Source organism: Schistocerca nitens, chromosome 2, assembly GCF_023898315.1.
Source record: "Schistocerca nitens isolate TAMUIC-IGC-003100 chromosome 2, iqSchNite1.1, whole genome shotgun sequence".
Lineage (NCBI taxonomy): Eukaryota > Metazoa > Arthropoda > Insecta > Orthoptera > Acrididae > Schistocerca > Schistocerca nitens.
In genome coordinates this window covers 1,057,187,632-1,057,204,629 of record NC_064615.1, presented here as the reverse complement: position 1 = coordinate 1,057,204,629, position 16,998 = coordinate 1,057,187,632, and positions in this window count along the sequence as shown.

Sequence of the window (16,998 nt, the reverse complement as noted above, 5' to 3'; positions counted from 1 at the left end):
CCCGTTCTCCTGATCTTACACCTCTGGACTTCTTTCTGTGGGGTACGTTAAAGGAGAATGTGTACCGTGATGTGCCTACAACCCCAGAGGATATGAAACAACGTATTGTGGCAGCCTGCGGCGACATTAAACCAGATATACTGCGGCGTGTACGACATTCATTACGCCAGAGATTGCAATTGTGTGCAGCAAATGATGGCCACCACATTGAACATCTATTGGCCTGACATGTCTGGACACACTCTATTCCACTCCGTAATTGAAAACTGAAACCACGTGTGTACGTGTACCTCACCCCTCATGGTAATGTACATGTGCGTCAGTGGAAAAGACCAATAAAAAGGTGTTAGCATGTGGGCGTAATGTGCTGTTCCAGTCTCTTCTGCACCTAAGGTCCATCACCGTTCCCTTTGGATCCCTACGTAATTCGGTGCTCTCCGATACACACGATCGAACAGCGGAGGAGTGGTACTCAAGCGTCAACTTTAGGTTACAATATCTCTGGATGAAATTAACATTTTACAATGCAACAAACGGCACTGATTACGTATTTGTTTATATGTTCAGATGTGCCAACAAAGCTAGCGGGGTTCCATTTAAAAAAACGTAGGTTTGTGTTAAAAAACATACTTCCGTGCATTTTTTCATGGTTTGTATTAACCAATTACACTAGCCCCTCTCCTCACGTTCGGTCTGTGGAATCGATTCGTCAGTATTTGATGTGGTTTACGAAATATATCCAGCGGTAATGTTAGGTGACTCACCCTGTACAACTAAGGGAGACATAGCCAGAGTCCTGGCGTGTACTGATGTTGCAAATATTTAATATATAGTGCACACAATATCAGCGAGAGTTTATAGCTACACAAAGATTTTTTCCGAAAAATATCTCCGTACAAAAAACAAGCATAATAATTATACAAAGAAGCTATGAACAAATAAACTTTATTATTAGATAAATTAAATCTAATATTGTAGTACATCTAACCTAACATAGTATATTCACGAATTACAAGTATAAGAATGTGCAAATAAAAATAGTACACGAATGAGTACTGGCACATGCAACTGAGCTATGTTGTATGGACAAAGTAACTAGTGAATACGATGAACCGGCAAAAAGGGAAAGGGGGAGGCAGAGAAGGGGAAGGGGTTAAAGGAATACGTGTGGGAACCACACACTGACTCCTTCCCAATTCACGGGTAGGAGCTACAGAGGAAGGTTCAATAACAGTTAAGCAGACTGCTATCATCTGCCGAAGTAGCACGAAAGTAGATTAAACAATAAACTAGCACGGAAGTGTGAACCCAAAGTTATTAGTGTGGAGTAACATTTGTAAGCCATCTGTACAAACTATTTAGATATTAGTCTCTGACTGGCGATCTACGTCCGTGATAGTTTCAGTGATTATATAATCAACGAAGGGAAAATGGTAACACTTTTCCAAAGGAAGTTGTTGCAACCTGAATAGACGGAGTCATTTTTTAAAGAGACATCTCATAGTCCATACTAAACTTAAATTCAATTCTAGCAAGAGTCGGTAGCGCTGGAAGCAAGGATATAATATGCCTATACGTGATATGCCCGGTACCAACTTACTAGGCGTCGTATAAAATTTCGGGAGAACTGTCGGATATCTCTAACCTTCTACTACGATATTGCGGTTCATAGTTGTCCGTCTATCTTCAGGTGAATACTGACGACCAAAACCCTAAGCTCCACCGAGTGAAGTGGCGTAGTAGCTAGCACACTGGACTCGCATTCGGGAGGACGACGGTTCAATCCCTCGTCCGGCCATCCTGATTTAGGTTTTCCGTGATTTCCATAAATCGCTCCAGGCAAATGCAGGTATGGTACCTTTGAAAGGGCATGGCCGACTTCCTTCCCCGTCCTTCCCTAATCCGATGAGACTGATGACCTCGCTGTCTGGTCTCCTCCCCCAAACAACCCAACCCAACCCTAAGCTCCCCTGCTGAAGATCCCGCCGAAACATGAGGGACGTTCCTAGTGGGCAATGTGCATGCGCTTCTGCTGCAAGTCTGTGCATTGCTGTGGGTGACCCCCATCGCGAAAGCCCGCCTCTACGATATCAAAACGATTCTCTTCGCGTGGCAAGATCGCAGGACGAGGCCGATTACGGAGAGCACTAAGTTTTTCCATAATCGAGTCCCAAGCAGAATTTAACTGAAAACACAGTTTCGATTCAACAGGGATTCAGATATCCGTGTTTCCACTGATTCATTGATCATTCACCTCCGAAAGTTTGACGTAAGGGCCACAATTTTTGTTTCATTGACCAGTGGAAATACTTTGTTCTGCAATAACGGGCTTATTTGCTTGCAGAAGGTGAGATATTCGTCTCAACAAGTGCAGATAGCGCTTCCGGCGTACAAACGCCAGAACAAGGAAGAAGATGAGGCTTTCAAAACAACTACGCGTCCACCTTGTTTCAGCTAAAAGAGGCATAATATTGAGAAGATTCCTTATAAATTATCAGTACTTTTTGATTTGTTCAAGACGACTTAGAGTTGGACAAAACAGGTGTTTACAGGATTCCGTGTATATGCGACAAATCTTACATGGGGGAAACTGCGCGGACCGTACAGGATCGGATTGTAGAACGTCCGAGGCATACTTGCCTTCTCGAAGCAATTTGCAACACCTAACTTTTCGCGCTAATGAAGGTCACAGAAGAATGATCTTTCCGAATGTACTTCTGACCAAAAAGTGATTCTGGCAGTTGGAATTCTAGATTTTCGTTAATTAGGCGCTTTGCGTTCTTTTGGATATTTCCGTAGAAACTTCTACCGCATCTTCCTTCGTCGTCGGCGTTGTCGTAGTTGCCGTGAGGCACCGTTTTACCAAGTGGAAAGGCGCGTCGATCTTAGACCATGAGATATGGCAACCTTAAGTCATTGACAACACACAACGGTCACGGTAGCACCTGATTCCAGAATAGCTGCAGTAGTTAGGATCTACGAACTGCCCCCTCTTGACCAGGTCCCCAAAACATAACTCGTAACGAGATCCCTTGTCATAAAGATCATCTATAAAGGCCTCGTACAACGATAAGAAATGTTACAGTTATGGAATAATAACAGATACGACCAAACTGTCTTGTTTCTTCTGTTTTATTTAACGTAACTTTGTTCACAGTTTTATTTTGCATGCACCACTCATTCACACTCTGACGTGGAGTATATGCGAGTGTTCGAACCCTAATTCCCAAGTTCCATCGAAACCCTTTGATGAACAGTTTTGGTTGCTCGTCACCAACAGTCAATGATAATGGTACAGTATTTTGTAATTGACTCTTCAAGTTTAGCCGCCGCCCTCCACAAATGTTTGTTAGGCATAAGACAATTACACACGTTTCTCTCCGGTCCGTTATTATTAAGAGTTCGCGTAAAAGTGAACGTTTTTTTCCTTTTCATAAATTGGAGCCCGCTCTCCGCGATATAATTAAAAAAAAAAAAAAACGGTTTCAATACCGCGTCCCTCGTGAGATGCGTATAGATTTATCCTAGAATTGACCGCCCTGTAGGTGTACTCAATTTAATGACTACACTTCGCTATCCGCGATTTCGTGTAACTAAATGTCCTTTTGTTACTCTGATCGTATACCGTAGTTATTTAAAACTCGCCCCTATATTTTTTCTTTACTTGTTTATTTCTAAGAGTAAACGAAAAATTGACGCCGTATCATCGGCTTCGTTGATATAAAGCAAAATATACCCAATTTTACTACTTCTTATAGGATCGGCTACCTTATTCATTAATTTACTACATATTATTTCCAATAACACTAAAAAGGTATCGCCGTTATATTTTAATCGTATCCAAAAGCATGTTATTATTATTATGACCGACCAAATCGTAACAAATCGCGCGGCGTGCGTTTTTAACGATAGCTTTACACTCGCCCAGCCTTTACTCATGCAATATTATATATAAATATACAGACAGGACCGAAAGATCGATCTCTCTACCGTAACCAATAGAGGCGAATACGCTATTCAAGTTCCGTAACATCTATCTTGACTCGTATTGTTACAAACTTTCGTCCCCTATTACATATTTCTTTATATCTAACCGAAAAGTGAAACGCCAGTTTTCTTTGATTTGGGTTTAAAATTTTTTTAATGTAACGAAGTAACTTCTTAAAAACTTTCATCCTCTATTTCAATAAACAGTGGAACACCTATTAGTCTTTCTGACAGGGAAGCCAAATACAAATTTGCATAGATCTCGCTTTAAAAATACTTTCATAATGAAATAACTTCGTAAAAATGTTTATCGTTTATTTCACTCGCTTCGTGGGTCGAATTTCACGACATTGCCTTTTACCCACATAGAGTAGGAAATTGCCAAACGCCGCTATGGGCAAAATGCTTCTCCCTCTCACAGAGTTTTAAGTTGTCAGCCTACGTTACCTAACCAATGGGCTGACATTCACCCAAGGAAAAACTAAAAAATAAATAAATAAGAACAATAGTTTTTAATTCACATAAAGGACAATACTGCGTGTCCTCAGTTCTAGATTCTTCAATTTTTGAGAAGTTATCAAAACTTCCTATACGGATTCTTATTTCTTTTAAAGCTGTATAAATGAAATTATTTTAAAACTATCCCGTTTTTAACTATTCGTATAGTGACGTGCAGTTTAGATGTTCGTCTTTTTTTTTTTTTGGGCAACAGTAACTACGGTACAATAAATGTCTAGTTACCTCTAGTATTTCTGGGCATTGTGACCAGAGCGTAGTTTATGTAGTAGAAGATCTAGAAATACTGCACTCTTGACACAATGGACAGACTTTGCCCCTGCGTGTAATACTAGGGATCACGAAGCGTTCAACGAAGCTATTCTTCGAGTTACTCTCACCTTGTTCATATTGCCAATATATTGGAACATTTATTTGTTTTAAGTTGAAATCTACTGTTACTGGATTTGCCAGTTGTTCTTTACAGTAGTCTATGACTGTAACAACCTTTTTCTTAAATTTAGTATTCGTAATTAATTTATTTGGTGACTGTAAATTGCTTGCTGTTTATGTTTGTGCCAATATGCACCGCAAAATTCTTGTCAAAAGAGCGAAAACTGGACCAATAATCGTAAACCTAGCTCCAAAAACAAATAATTAGTGAATAGTGTGATTATTCATTGTAACCGTGTTTCACTCATGTACCTACAGTAAAATCAACAGATATTAGTTACCGACGCAACACTCATGATTGATGCCTGAATAAAGTGTTTCCAGTGAAATATGCCGTAGCTCGTTATCGTGCGCAGATGAACGCCCTGATTCTCACTCGAATCGTGGATTACTTTGCAGCTTCGCGGCTACCTCGCCACGAAGCTCTGCATTAGTTTGAAAAATGAACATGAAATGGCCGTTCATCTTCTCTACCTACTAGAATAAATTCTTTTTGCGTGTCCGGTTGCACATTATAAAACATTTAACCAACTACAAGGGTGATTCCGTGACGATGGTACAAAATTCCAGAGATGATGGAGTAGGGTAAATATATCAACGTGAGGGCGCGAAAACTACCGATTCGAAGCGAAAATCGTTCTTATAATTGCGACAGTGGAATACATGTACCGGTACTGTTCTTGCTAAGGCTACGTTTACACTGAGAGATTTGTCGCGGAGATTTGTGCCCGGCACACGTAGCCGATGAGAGGTGGCACAAGTTGGAAGTTCCTGCGACATGTGCCTGCAACATCATCGCCAGAATTCCGTGAAATACTCTGCTCTGGCACATGTGCCTGTATCCGCTCGCTGATCGAAAACACGGGACAAATTCCAGATACATTTTCTACTGCGCATGCCCGGTTCACAGGCAGACTCGTTGCGTTGCATCTTGGGTGCTAGTAATCAGTTGTGTGTACAAGGAGGTTAGGTTGTTGTAGTATTCTGTATCAGTCATTAAATATCAATCTGCAAAGATGGAGTGGACGAAAAGCAGTACTCTGAAACTTACTGAAGAATTTCGCGAAAGGCATTCGTTGTGGGATCCCACATCCCCCGCTTACAGAAAGAGAAGCGCCAAACGAGATGCAATTCCTGAGCTAGCGTGTTTATTCGAAGTTTCTGATAAGGAGATGGACGGTAAATTACATAGCCTGAAGGTCAAAGTTCCTCAGGGAATTCAATAAATGGAAGAGAAGAGATTTACTCTTCAAAATGCTATGCCTTCGAATCGTTACCCTTCCTAAAGGATATAAACAAACCACGTTTGAGGTGATTATAGCATATTTATTTTAGATTATTTTTATCAAAAATAATCATTGACATAACAATCAGGAATGTAATTGTGTTGTTTACACTTATCCAAGGAAAAAGAAAGCATTTTATATGAACTAAGCAAACAAATATTGCCACTCCACTTGTCCTTCCTCGGTGACAAAATACGCAACAAACTCATTCCTCACTTGCTTCACGTCTTTGGCAATATTTCTACCCGTTCTTGGTAGCGATGTGAGTGGTGGGTGGTCTCTCCATCTCCCAGGTTCTATGGTCCCTCGTTCTATATTTTCATAATCGAAACTGCCTGGCGGCGAAGAAATTATGCGAGCTTCTCGATTTCTTCTTAAGACATTGTGGAGATAAATGCAGCACAGAGTTACAATACTTGTTTTCTGGAGATCGAGGCGAATCGGTTTTCGTAGAACATGAAAGACTGATGATAATATGCCAAAGGCATTTTCTACAACTTGACAGGCTCTACTGAGCCTGTAATTATATATCCTTTCTTGGCTGCCTTTGTTATGACTCCATGGGAAGGCCTTCACGACGTGTTGTTGCAATGCAAATGCATCGTCAGCAATAATTACGTAGGCTGTAGACACTGTTCTTCAAGATAGAGATTTCGATCCTGGTACATGCAGCGCACCTGCTTGAAGGGCTTTGCTGAAGCTTATACGATTAAATACACGTCCTTGTACTCCCAAATATGCATAAATAAACTGGTAGTCGGCATCCACTAATGCCATTAAAACAATACTGAAAGTGTCTTTCTAGTTACAGTAAGTGCTTCCAGCATGTGCGGGATTAACTACACTCCTGGAAATGGAAAAAAGAACACATTGACACCGGTGTGTCAGACCCACCATACTTGCTCCGGACACTGCGAGAGGGCTGTACAAGCAATGATCACACGCACGGCACAGCGGACACACCAGGAACCGCGGTGTTGGCCGTCGAATGGCGCTAGCTGCGCAGCATTTGTGCACCGCCGCCGTCAGTGTCAGCCAGTTTGCCGTGGCATACGGAGCTCCATCGCAGTCTTTAACACTGGTAGCATGCCGCGACAGCGTGGACGTGAACCGTATGTGCAGTTGACGGACTTTGAGCGAGGGCATATAGTGGGCATGCGGGAGGCCGGGTGGACGTACCGCCGAATTGCTCAACACGTGGGGCGTGAGGTCTCCACAGTACATCGATGTTGTCGCCAGTGGTCGGCGGAAGGTGCACGTGCCCGTCGACCTGGGACCGGACCGCAGCGACGCACGGATGCACGCCAAGACCGTAGGATCCTACGCAGTGCCGTAGGGGACCGCACCGCCACTTCCCAGCAAATTAAGGACACTGTTGCTCCTGGGGTATCGGCGAGGACCATTCGCAACCGTCTCCATGAAGCTGGGCTACGGTCCCGCACACCGTTAGGCCGTCTTCCGCTCACGCCCCAACATCGTGCAGCCCGCCTCCAATGGTGTCGCGACAGGCGTGAATGGAGGGACGAATGGAGACGTGTCGTCTTCAGCGATGAGAGTCGCTTCTGCCTTGGTGCCAATTATGGTCGTATGCGTGTTTGGCGCCGTGCAGGTGAGCGCCACAATCAGGACTGCATACGACCGAGGCACACAGGGCCAACACCCGGCATCATGGTGTGGGGAGCGATCTCCTACACTGGCCGTACACCACTGGTGATCGTCGAGGGGACACTGAATAGTGCACGGTACATCCCAACCGTCATCGAACCCATCGTTCTACCATTCCTAGACCGGCAAGGGAACTTGCTGTTCCAACAGGACAATGCACGTCCGCATGTATCCCGTGCCACCCAACGTGCTCTAGAAGGTGTAAGTCAACTACCCTGGCCAGCAAGATCTCCGGATCTGTCCCCCATTGAGCATGTTTGGGACTGGATGAAGCGTCGTCTCACGCGGTCTGCACGTCCAGCACGAACGCTGGTCCAACTGAGGCGCCAGGTGGAAATGGCATGGCAAGCCGTTCCACAGGACTACATCCAGCATCTCTATGATCGTCTCCATGGGAGAATAGCAGCCTGCACTGCTGCGAAAGGTGGATATACACTGTACTAGTGCCGACATTGTGCATGCTCTGTTGCCTGTGTCTATGTGCCTGTGGTTCTGTCAGTGTGATCATGTGATGTATCTGACCCCAGGAATGTGTCAATAAAGTTTCCCCTTCCTGGGACAATGAATTCACGGTGTTCTTATTTCAATTTCCAGGAGTGTATTTGTACATGTTTACCATCTAAAGCTTCTATGCAGTGAGGAAACTTCCAGTGACTCTCAAATTCTCGTGCAACTTCCTTCCACTGTGCTTCAGAATTCGGTACCTAAAAAAATAAACAAAAAATCTGAAGATTGTTTTTCCTGTTTTTTTTTCTTTAGTCTACATCAGAAGAGAGAAGTGAAGAGGACTCAACGCTGGGAGAGGAACAGAGTACCTGCAGAAAAGAACAGAGTACCTCAAGTACCTCAGAACACGATCAGAGCCTTCAAGTCAACCGCGGAAGAAAGCTAACATTATCAGCGGTTATCTAAACACAACAGACGAAGCTGCTGCATAAGAGGTGCTCGGGCGCACTAGCCAGCACATTCTAGGTGAAAACAATGACAAATTCACGTCGTTTTCAAAATACGTTGAATGTCAACTAAGAGAAATACGGAACAATAAACGTTTAACAATTTTACAAAAGAAAATACAAGATTTGATCTTCGAAGCGAAAAAGAAAGGGCTAGAAGAATTTGAGTGTACAAGTGAAGTAACTGAATTGAACTTTGAGGGACAGTCCGAAAATGTATATATTTTTTCAGAAGATAACTGAAGTTGTCAAGTAGTAATAGGTTCTTCATTTTAAATTTTTAATTTTCGTTTAAATAAAAGATAACAGTTCCTACCTTAATTTCTCCTAGAATTGCCTTTATTATAGCTTACACACTTCTGGTATTATCTGAATGATTTTGGATTTGGAAATCCTATGCATGTACATCAACGAGCTATACCAATCTCCAGTAGCTAAAAAGCGTAATGTAACTGCAAGTTGATTAGCAGGAGTTACAGCATCTCAAAAAGTTGTGTCCTTCAATGTGTAGTATTGGGCAGTAATACTTCAAAGTCCGTCGTAGACATACGAACAAAATTTTTGGAACCCTGTACGTCTTGAACTTTTAGGTCACTCGTCACTGAACTGTAAGATCCATGACTACACCATTTACTGAGAAAATTACGCACCCGTCATCTACTTTTCTTTCTCCGACTTTTATTTTCCCGTTTTACAACTACATTCACAGCGCTAGCGCACAGGAATAAAAGTTCTGCATCTGACGCAATGTTCCGTGAAACTGACTCGCTACATGTCGCCAGTGAGAACGCTCTACCTGGCTATTTGTGCCGGGCACAATTCCCTGAACTAAGTCGCGATATACATGTGCCGAGATACTTTTCTCCGCGACTTGTGCCGGGTACAAATCTCCGCGACAAATCCCTCATTGTAAACGTAGCTTAAGATTGTAGGGTAGACAACCTGCAGAAGTTGTATTACGCACCAGAAACAGAAAATAATGTCTAGTAAATTTGGGCTACGAGCCGTGGTCTAGTGTCTATGTTATTTGTTCGATGCACCGTGCCGACTACCTCTCACGTAATCCACACATTCACGTCTCGGTTATTATACTGTCTGCGGCCGGGCCGTCTTCATCCGCCTCTCGATGTGGTCGAGTGAATTTCCAGTTAAAACATGTCCGTGAACTTTCTACTGTTCTCACTTATTTGGAGGTTGATATTCTGCAGAGGCAGCCCCTCACTATCACATTTTTGTTAATGCGCGAGGGAGGGATTGACTGTAGGGGGGCGGTTGAACGGGCATCAACGCAAACTTCTTGGAAGAGTGTGTGGTTTCATCTGAGCCTTCCTGTTATAGCAAAGGGGTGGCGTTCTCGTGGTATCACGTGAAAATACACAATCTATTATCCACCAATGAGTGCCTATTTCGTATTGGACTTAGCGTCACAGATCAGTGTAGTCGGTGTCCCGCCATAGATAAGTTACAACGTATATTTTACCTGTTATGGTCACGAAGCGAACTGGAGCGTAAAAAACAATTAGCGTTTCTACCTCGATCCGTTGATACTGCCTATTTGTCTGATATCCTATTGCGTCGAGATTTCTCATAATTTCCGTGGGCAAAGTCCAATACCACTGTATGACTGTTGGACCACTATGTTCATTAGACTGTAGGTGAAGTTGACGATGGGGACCCATTCACCTTCCAACAATGTATGGCCAATGAATACTGTAAGAGTTTGCACCTTTCTCAGTTTTGCGACTTATTCGCCAATATGTTGAACCTTGTATCTCGTCGTCAAGGTATCGTTTGAGTTAACCAGTCCTTGTGGTATTCTCGTCATCGTCCCGTTCAGCGGTATTTCTACGTAGTTTATTTCGGTTTTGTGGCTATTTTTATCTCGTTTTTCTTTTTAATTAATAAAAAGAAAATATACAAAATTGTTGCAGACATAAATTGGAAAGTTTCTTGTTTAAGTGGCAGAAGGCATGTAGGACGAACGATTCTATTTCATCTTTTATTTTCTTTTTTGTAGCATGTTGTGGGGATTCTAAAACATAAAAAAATATAAAAATTAAGAAGTCCAGGGTGGTTGTGGGGAGGGGGAATGAGGTCTTGGGATTCGGCCCCTGCTCACCTTGCCTCCACCCTACCTGAAACTGAATGCGTCCGTTCCTTCCTGCCAGTACAAGCATTTTCTGTACCGTAAAAAAAAAGGGGGGATAGTTTCTTTGACTAATAATCAGAACGTCCGAGGTCCAGGATTCAAACGATGTCAGTGCTTAAATTTTGATTAGAAATCATCAGCAATAGCGTCCGGAGTCTTTCGGTGCTTTCAAAGAGGGCGGAGGAGAAGACAGGGCACTCTCTTGCCCTTGGGATGGGAATCTGACCCCAAAAGGAAAAACTAGCAGTGATCAACGGCAAGAGAATGCAGAAGGCAACGCAAATTACAGCATTAAAAACAGACACATAATGTGTATCCATAGGACATGTAGCCTATATTTGAAGAAGTGTCATGATGATCACTACATCGGCAAAGGATTCCGGACTAGTCCCCCATCCGGAACTCCGGGAGGGGACTGTGCTGGGAGAGACGAACCATGAGAAAAAGATTGTGTAACCAATGAAAGCGTAACGTTCAACCAATAGGGGCGTGCAGTGGCATAAGTTTTAATGCAGCAGGGAAGCCAGAAAATCTGAAAATGGAAATGTTAAGCGTCAGTCCAGATATGAGAATCAGTAAAGTGAAATGGAAAAAAAAAAAACAAGGATTCCTTGTCAGACAAATATAAGGTAATATTAACAACAGAAAATAGTACAACGGGAACAGGATTCGTTACAAATAGGAAGATAGGACAGAAACAGAGTTATTGTGAACAGTTCATCGATAGAATTGTTCTCATCGGAATCGACAGCAAACCAACACCGACGACAATAGTTCTGGAACAGATGCCGACGTCGCAAGCATAAGATGAGAAAATGAAGTTTATCAAGTAATTCAGTACGTGAAGAGAAATGACGACGCCTTCTAATGATTCATGGTTGTTCCCACTCTTTCTGTTTACTACTTTCTTACACTCTCCACCGAAGATGATTTTTTTAGATCAATTGCTGAAGAATGTGGCATTATTTTTATTCCGTTTACAATGGTGTTTTTTAGAAAAAAATCACACATGATGAAAATTATATTTAAATTCTAGAAATGCAAAGTGACTACGTAAGACTTCAAAACTATACAAGTTACCTTAATTCAGCCCGCCCGGTTAGCCGTGTGCTCTAACGCACTGCTTTCCGGTTGGGAAGGCGAGCCGGCCCTAGCACGAATGCGCCCGGCGTCGAGGTGCGGTGTGCAGACCAGTTTGTGGATGGTTTTTAAGGTGGTTTTCCATATGCCTCGGCAAATGGAGGCTGGTTCCCCTTATTACGCATCAGTTAAACTACGTCGGCGATTGCTGCGCAAACACTTTCTCCACGTACGCGTACACCATAATTGCTCTTGGGGCTACACTCGTGTGGTGTGAGACGACCCAGCTGGGTGGGTGGGGGATGGAGGTTGGGTAGGGGGGCGGGTGGAGAAGGGGTCCACTGGGGGCCGAACCGCACAATATCCCTGGGTTCGGTGTGGGGCGGCGGTGGGGCGAGTGGACTGCTGTAGTCTATTGGGGGGTTGTGAACCATTGAGTGCTACGGCGGGGACGAAACCTGTCCGTCGTTTCTAGGCCCCCAGATCCATACAAGACAGTACAATACCTTAGTTTTGTATTTTATTTGAGAATTTTTCTTTCAATAGTTCCTAAGTTATGAGTCTTAGAATCGCGTGATTTCAGTAAATCACGGTAACTCTGACCCATAAGGAACCGGAAGCAGTTGTTTATCTCAGCTGCGAGCTTACAAAAGATATTAACTTAACGTCTACTTCAGATGGCAAAAAACTGGAGCCCCGCAACAAGCGCAAGATTTCATGTTGTCCGAAGTGAAATGGTCCAGTCTGTACATAGTACTTCGTCTTAAAAAGTGGCATAATGCCACGCCTGTTTCTTGTGTAGTGGACGACGAGCCTCTCTGCTGCCGCGTCAAGAAACACAGCAACAATGGTTGCTATGCTCGCTGCCGCAGGTGCTCGAGACGTGGTCGCCCCGGCCATTTTTATACACGGGTTTATGTAAACAATTCCGTGTCCTGTCCCAACGTAGGGCCTGACAGGGATAAACGCTCCTGCATGACCTAGCGTACTGTGTTTACCCTCTCTGTCGCAATGTTGTGTACGCTGCTGTAGGAAATGATACCCAAGTATGCTTTCACACTAAGGTGACAGAAGTTGAGGGATAGCGATATACACGTATATCGCGTACACAAGGTATAGAAGATCAGGGCGCTGGCGCCACCGTGAGTTACGTGGAAAGGTTTGCGACGTGATTTTGGCCACAAGACGGGAATTAACAGCCTTTGAACGTAGTTGGAGCCAGAGGCGTGGGACTTTTCATGTTCGAAATCGTTAGCCGGTTCAATTTTCCGAGACCCACAGTGACAAGAGTGTGCCAAGAATAACAAATTTCAGGCGGACAATGCAGTGGCCGACTGGGAGCAGCGGTGTTGGCATTTGTATGTCAGTGCTAACAGACAAGCAACACCACGTGAAATAACAGTAGACATCAATGTGGGACATACGACGAACGTATACGTTCGGACAGTGCGGCGAAATTTGGTGTTAATGGGCTTATGGCACATCGCCTGCAGTCCTTCTCTTGGGCTTGTGACCATATTGGCTGGACCATAGACGTCTGGAAAACCATGGCCTAGTCAGATGAGCCTTGATTTCAGTCGATAAGAGCTGATGGTAGGATTCGAGTGTGACGCAGACCCCACGAAGCCATGGACCCAAGTCGTCGACAAGGCTCTGTGTAAACCGATGGTTGTTCAATAATGGTGTGGACTGTGTTCTCATGAAATGGACTGGGTCGTCTGGTCCAACTGAACCGATTATTGACAGAAAATGATCATGTTCGACTACTTAGAGACCACTTGCAGCCATCAGTGAAATTCGTGTTCCCAAACGATGGAATTTTTGTCGATGACAATTCTCTATGTCAACGAGCTTACAATTGTTCGCGATTTTTTGAAGAACATTCTGGACATTCGAGTGAATGATTTGGTCACCGAAATCCGCCGACATGAATTCCACAGAACATTTATGAGGAATAATCGAGAGTTCTGTTCGTGCACAAAATCCTGCACAGGCAACACTTTTGCAAATATGTCCCAATATTTCCGCAGGGGACTTCGAGCGAGTTGTTGAATGCATGGCACGTAGAGTTGATGCATTACGCCGGGTAAAAGGAGGTCCGTCATGACGTCAGGAGGTATCTCATGGCTTTTGTCACCTCACAGTAAGACCGCAAACACAAAAACATACAGCTGCATGGGTAAGATGCACGCGCTTTTATTTACAACATTTACGCATAGGCGAGCTTGCATGGGTAAATACTTACGTTTCTCTGCGTTTAGTCAACAACACGGATTTCGCCCAGATTTGTAATATATGCAAATAGGATTCTCGCTCCGATGGTTCCACACAAACCTCATGGATACTTCATACATTCCGGGAATCGAGGATCTCTACGAATTTTGCCCGTTATCGATATCAATAATGCCAATAGCTTCGCCACTGTGCATGACTCACTACTGTACAATGCTGTATGTTAAGTTGCTCCCTGTTCTCGTTTCTGATACTCCTCATCAATTTCGCCTTTCTTCGGTTTACTCTCAATCGCTATTCTTTATTCATTAGAGTTTCGTTACACTCAGTACGTCCTTTAAAACTTTCGCACTTTCATTCAAATATCTACAACGAATCTTATCATTAACATGAGTAAGGTTTCACACCTGTCCTATACCTGTTTTAATCCGAGCAATTCATTTTTGGTCTTCCACTCTTATTGCGCTCTCTTGGTTCTTGTACGTATTGTATATTACGGGTTTTTGTTTATAGCTTATTCCTATTTTTCTCAGAATTTCATACACCTTGCACCGATTTACATCGTGGGACGTTATCTCTAAGTCGATAGATTCTATTCCATCCTACAAATCAACCTGAATATTCGTGAGGTTAACGCTTCAACAAATGTTTGAAAGTTTCACTCTCGTCGTTCCCTTGAACCGCTGATTGTTGTTCGTATTCGAATCTGCGAACACTTTTCATGAATTTCATAACGCCTGCAGTCGTTGCAGAGCCTTTTATTTCGCACATGGATGCACTTTCAAAGAAACATCGCAGCGTTCTTGTAAAAAACACAGAGACCGCTACATCGTACTTCCCCCAATGAGTTTAGAAATTAAAAAGTAACTCCGTCTTTTCCACGTGCCCAATTTAATTTCAAATCTTTAAAGTTCTGCCTCTAATAAAGGATTCCTAAGGTCTTCAATACCACGTCCTGATTCTTCTATCGCATTATCAGACAAGACCCTTACCTTAGTAGAGGCCTTCAGTAAAGGGAACACCGTTGACACCTGTTCAGATTTCCGCATTTAGCCTGTAATACGAGTTTAAAACAATTCCTTATTTCATTTTGAAATGATAGCATTCACTTTGTGTGTATTTCAGACTTTTCTGAAGCTACAAAAATTGCTTCAGAAATGAAAGCTTTTTCGAAATGTGAGAAGCTGTTCGAATATACAAAACGGTCATGTACAAAATGGTCATGTACATAGAAATAAATACTGTAACTCACTTTAAAAGTGTTTCCGATACCTCACAACTAGGCTTGGCATAGTTTCAAGGGAAACAAATGTAAGGTGGACCCACATATCTCATTTGTTCTTTCATGGAATACATTTTATTACTTAACATCACTATTATCATTCCAATATAAAAAAAACCTTATTACGTGGAATCACAACTCTCACAGTCTTCGAAACTTGAACAGGCTCAATTCATTAAAACCAAATTTTAAAAATTATGCCATTAAGACCAGGCTTGAAACCGGAAGTATACAGTTCGAAAAAAAAAAAGAAAGAAAAAGAAAGAAAAGCCACACCAGCTGGGCGTGGCTGCAAGCCGGTTCAACAAACGATTTTATGAACAAAAGGAATTACAATGGCAGCCATTAAATGTGCTAACGATTTCGAAACTTAAGCCATCGTTACACAATTGGATAACACAGCCATCCAAATGCAGAAGGGATGACAAGTCCCGCCACTGATTTTGGTTTTTGGGAGGCCGCTTAGCAGTGTATAAGCCTCAATAAAAAAAAATCGCTTAAGCACAAAAATACACAATCCCTCAAAACAGAGAAGGCATAAAATTTAAATATAAATTCCAACTGCCGGCCGTTATGACCGAGCGGTTCTAGGCCCCTCAGTCCGGAACCGCGCGCGTGATGCGGTCGCAGATTCGAATCCTGCCTCGGGCATGGATGTGTGTGATGTCCTTCGGTTAGTTAGGTTTAAGTAGTTCTAAGTTCTAGGGGACTGATGACCTCAGATGTTAAGTCCCATAGTGCTCAGAGCCATTTGAACCATTTTGAAATTCCAACTAGTACAGTCCAACAAAATATTAAAATGATTGTTAAATAAAAGTACAGTTGTCCAAAATACCAAGTAAGTTGGGAGTAAGTGCAATTTAAATGTAACTCCCAACTGTTACAGACGAGCAGAAACATTGACAATGACCTTTATATAAATATACAATTGCTCAAAATTCAAGATACATGGGGAGGACATGCAATTTATATGTGACTCCCAACTGATACAGACCAGCGCAAACGCTGACAATGACCCTTAATAAAAATACAATCTCCGAAATTCAATGTAAGCTGAGAGCTAAAGCAGATCGCCATCACAGCCAACAAGGAACGAGCAGCCAAGTTTCATAGTGAGTGGACTTAGCTAATGACTGTGGATCAAGGTAAGGTACGACAATTTACTTAACACTCTGAGAAGTAGTGCTAAGGGCGCAAGGTATAAACGAGTAGTTAAAGATGTATAGTGAGAAGGAACTTGAGGCTAGCCAAACACGCCTTAAACCTCTTGAGCTTATTAACTTCATCCAATAGGGCAGATTACCGGTTACCGCTTCATCAGCGGCACTCCGCCGTGGCACGCATAAAACGCTCAACTTTACTTGAGGCATTGCGGCGTGGATGTTAGAGGCACTAGAGTGCCAGCCAACCCAGGCG